Genomic DNA, 5148 nt, shown 5'->3' with positions numbered 1-5148 from the left:
GCGCACCGAGCTGCCCAACATCACCGACTCTGATGCCATCGACGCGTTCCTCGCCGGCACCACCTGCCGCGACCTGGTGAGCAAGCTAGGTCGCAAAACCCCCACCAGGGCGAGCGAGCTGATGGACATCGCCACCAAATTCACCTCTGGCCAAGAGGCGGTCGAGGCTATCTTTCGGAAGGACAAGCAGCCCCAGGGCCGCCCTTCGGAAGATGCCCCCGAGGCATCAACTCAGCGCGGCGCCAAGAAGAAGGGCAAGAAGAAGTCGCAAGCGAAACGCGACGCCGCCGACGCGGACCTTGTCGCCGCCGCCGAGTACAAGAACCCTCGGAAGCCCCCCGGAGGTGCCAACCTCTTCGACAAGATGCTCAAGGAGCCGTGCCCCTATCACCAGGGGCCCGTCAAGCACACCCTCGAGGAGTGTGTCATGCTTCGGCGCCACTTCCACAGGGCCGGGCCACCCGCGGAGGGTGGCAAGGCCCGCGACGACGACAAGAAGGAAGATCACCAGGCAGGAGAGTTCCCCGAGGTCCGCGACTGCTTCATGATCTACGATGGGCAGGAGGCGAATGCCTCGGCTCGGCACCGCAAGCAAGAGCGCCGGGAGGTCTGTTTGGTGAAGGTGGCGGCGCCAGTCTACCTAGACTGGTCCGACAAGCCCATCACCTTTGACCAAGCCGACCACCCCGACCATGTGTCGAGCCCGGGGAAATACCCACTCGTCATCGACCCCATCATCGGCGACGTTAGGCTCATCAAGGTCCTCATGGACGGAGGCAGCAGCCTCAACATCATCTACGCTGAGACCCTCGGGCTCCTGCGTGTTGATCTGTCCTCTGTCCGGGCAGGCGCTGCGCCCTTCCATGGGATCATTCCCGGGAAGCGCGTCCAGCCCCTCGGACAGCTCGACCTTCCCATCTGCTTTGGAACACCCTCCAACTTCCGAAGGGAGACCCTGACGTTCGAGGTGGTCGGGTTTCGAGGAACCTACCACGCGGTACTGGGAAGGCCATGCTACGCGAAGTTCATGGCCGTCCCCAACTACACCTACCTAAAGCTCAAGATGACGGGCCCCAACGGGGTCATCACCGTCGGCCCCACGTACAAACACGCGTTCGAATGCGACGTGGAGTGCGTGGAGTACGCCGAGGCCCTCGCCGAGTTCGAGGCCCTCATCGCCGACCTGGAGAGCCTCTCTAAGGAGGTGCCAGATGTGAAGCGTCATGCCGGCAACTTTGAGCCAGCGGAGACGGTTAAGTCCGTCCCCCTCGACCCCAGCGGCGACGCCTCCAAGCAGATCCGTATCGGCTCCGGGCTCGATCCCAAATAGGAAGCAGTGCTCGTCGACTTTCTCCGCGCGAACGCCGACGTCTTCGTGTGGAGTCCCTCGGACATGCCCGGCATACCGAGGGATGTCGCCGAGCACTCGCTGGACATCCGAGCCGGAGCCCGACCCGTCAAGCAGCCAATGTGCCGATTCGACGAGGAGAAGCGCAGAGCCATAGGCGAGGAGATCCACAAGCTAATGGCTGCAGGGTTCATCAAAGAGGTATTCCATCCCGAATGGCTTGCCAACCCTATGCTTGTGAGAAAGAAAGGGGGGAAATGGCGGATGTGTGTAGACTACACTGGTCTCAACAAAGCATGTCCGAAGGTTCCCTACCCTCTGCCTCGCATCGACCAAATCGTGGATTCCACTGCTGGGTGCGAAACCCTGTCTTTCCTCGATGCCTACTCAGGGTATCATCAAATCAGGATGAAAGAGTCCGACCAGCTCGCGACTTCTTTCATCACACCCTTCGGCATGTACTGCTATGTCACCATGCCGTTCAGCTTGAGGAATGCGGGCGCGACGTACCAGCGGTGCATGAACCATGTGTTCGGCGAACACATTGGCCGCACGGTTGAGGCCTACGTTGATGACATCGTAGTCAAGACAAGGAAAGCCTCCGACCTCCTTTCCGACCTTGAAGCGACATTCCGATGTCTCAAGGCGAAAGGCGTCAAGCTCAATCCCGAAAAGTGTGTTTTCGGAGTACCCCGAGGCATGCTCTTGGGGTTCATCGTCTCCGAGCGGGGCATCGAAGCCAACCCGGAGAAGATCGCAGCTATCACCAGCATGGGGCCCATCAAGGACTTGAAAGGCGTACAGAGGGTCATGGGATGCCTCGCGGCTCTGAGCCGCTTCATCTCACGCCTCGGCGAAAGAGGCCTACCTCTGTACCGCCTCTTAAGGAAGGCCGAGTGCTTCACTTGGACCCCTGAGGCTGAGGAAGCCCTCGGGAACCTGAAGGCGCTCCTCACAAAGGCGCCTATCTTGGTGCCCCCAGCTGCCGGAGAAGCCCTCCTGGTCTACGTCGCCGCGACCACTCTGGTGGTTAGCGCCGCGATTGTGGTCGAGAGGCAAGAAGAGGGGCATACATTGCCCGTTCAGAGGCCAGTCTACTTCATCAGTGAGGTACTGTCCGAAACCAAGATCCGCTACTCACAGGTTCAGAAGCTGCTGTACGCGGTGATCCTAACGCGGTGGAAGCTGCGACACTACTTCGAGTCTCATCCAGTGACTGTGGTGTCATCCTTCCCCCTGGGGGAGATCATCCAGTGCCGAGAGGCCTCGGGTTGGATCGCAAAGTGGGCGGTGGAAATCATGGGCGAGACAATCTCGTTCGCTCCTCGGAAGGCCATCAAGTCCCAGGTCTTGGCGGACTTCGTAGCTGAATGGGTCGACACCCAGCTACCGACGGCTCCGATCCAACCGGAGCTCTGGACCATGTTCTTCGACGGGTCGCTGATGAAGACAGGAGCCGGCGCAGGCCTACTCTTCATCTCGCCCCTCGGGAAGCACCTACGCTACGTGCTACGCCTCCATTTCCCGGCATCCGACAATGTGGCTGAGTACGAAGCTCTGGTCAACGGGTTGCGGATCGCCATCGAGCTAGGGGTCCGACGCCTTGACGCTCGCGGTGACTCACAGCTCGTCATCGACCAAGTCATGAAGAACTCCCACTGCCGCGACCCGAAGATGGAGGCCTATTGCGATGAGGTTCGGCCTGGAAGACAAGTTCTATGGGCTCGAGCTCAACCACATCGCTCGGCGCTACAACGAGACTGCGGACGAGCTGGCTAAAATAGCCTCGGGGCGAACGACGGTTCCCCCGGACGTCTTCTCCCGGGATCTGCATCAACCCTCCATCAAGGTCGACGACACGCCCGAGCCCGAGGCACCCTCGGCCCAGCCCGAGGCACCCTCGGCCCAGCCCGAGGTACCCTCAGATCATTCCGAGGCACCCTCGGCTCGGCCCGAGGTATCCTCGGTTCAACCCGGGGTACCCTCGGCCCCCGAGGGCGAGACGCTGCACGTCGAGGGGGAGCAAAGCGGGGTCACGCCTGATCAAAACTGGCAGACCCCGTACCTGCAATACCTCCACCGAGGAGAGCTACCCTCCGACCGAGCCGAGGCTCGGCGGGTGGCGTGGCGCGCCAAGTCGTTCGTCTTGCTGGGAGATGAGAAGGAGCTCTACCACCGGAGCCCCTCCGGCATCCTCCAGCGATGCATCTCCATCACCGAAGGTCAGGAACTCCTGCGAGAGATACACTCGGGGGCTTGCGGCCATCACGCAGCGCCTCGAGCCCTTGTCGGGAATGCTTTCCGGCAAGGCTTCTACTGGCTGACGGCGGTGGCCGACGACACTAGAATTGTCCGCACCTGCGAAGGGTGTCAGTTCTACGCAAGGCAGACCCACCTGCCGGCTCAGGCTCTGCAGACGATACCCATCACCTGGCCTTTTGCTGTGTGGGGTCTGGATCTCGTTGGCCCCTTGCAGAAGGCACCCGGGGGCTACATGCACCTGCTGGTCGCCATCGACAAATTCTCCAAGTGGATCGAGGTCCGACCCCTAAACAGCATCAGGTCCGAGCAGGCGGTGGCGTTCTTCACCAACATCATCCATCGCTTCAGGGTCCCGAACTCCGTCATCACCGACAACGGCACCCAGTTCACCGGTAGAAAGTTCCTGGACTTCTGCGAGGACCACCACATCCGGGTGGACTGGGCCGCCGTGGCTCACCCCATGTCAAATGGGCAAGTAGAGCGTGCCAACGGCATGATTCTACAAGGACTCAAGCCTCGGATCTACAACGACCTCAACAAGTTCGGCAAGCGATGGATGAAGGAACTCCCCTCGGTGGTCTGGAGTCTGAGGACAACGCCGAGCCAAGCCACGGGCTTCACGCCATCCTTCCTAGTCTACGGGGCCGAGGCCATCTTGCCCACAGACTTAGAATACGGTTCCCCGAGGACGAGGGCCTACACCGACCAAAGCAACCAAGCAAGCCGAGAAGACTCGCTGGACCGGCTGGAGGAGGCTCAGGATAAGGCCTTACTACACTCAGCGCGATACCAGCAGTCCTGCGACGCTACCACGCCCGAGGGGTCCGGTCCCGAGACCTCCAGGTGGGAGACCTGGTGCTTCGGCTGTGACAAGACGCCCAAGGGCGGCACAAGCTCACGCCCCCCTAGGAGGGGCCGTTCGTCATCGCCAAAGTTCTGAAGCCCGGAACGTACAAGCTGGCCAACAGTCAAGGCGAGGTCTACAACAACGCTTGGAACATCCAACAGCTACGTTGCTTCTACCCTTAAGATGTTTTCAAGTTGTTCATATACCTCGTGCCCAGCAAAAGTTTAGTCGTCAAGGAAGGGTCGGCCTTGCCTCGGCAAAGCCCGACCCTCCCTCGGGGGCTAAAAGGGGGGGAACCCCCTCTGCGTCGAAATTTTCCTCGAAAAAAGATCTTTTCTGTCAGAAGGTCTTTCGGGTTGTTTGACTACTTCGAAAGTGGATCCTGAAAACGACCAGGTTTTCTTTTCAAGCCAACTCTGCCTCTGTTCATGTTGACGCCGCTACCCCTGGCCTCGGCTCATCGAAGAGCGGCCGAGGGGTTCCTTTAATTAAGCTAGAGAAGCCTCAGACAACAAGGCTGACCGAGCCGAGGGACTCCTATGCCTCCGGGATACGGATACCTCACTCATCACCTTTACATGGGGCGACTCACGCTTGGTGAAGTGGTTTAGACAACCAACAGGCGAGTCTTAGTGCTCGAAAATGAGGAAAAAACATGGCTCCGTGCCAAAAATACACACATGTTCAGGCC

The sequence above is a fragment of the Zea mays genome, chromosome 2 (assembly GCF_902167145.1).
Source record: "Zea mays cultivar B73 chromosome 2, Zm-B73-REFERENCE-NAM-5.0, whole genome shotgun sequence".
NCBI classification, from domain to species: domain Eukaryota; kingdom Viridiplantae; phylum Streptophyta; class Magnoliopsida; order Poales; family Poaceae; genus Zea; species Zea mays.
Note: the sequence above shows the minus strand (reverse complement) of the source record.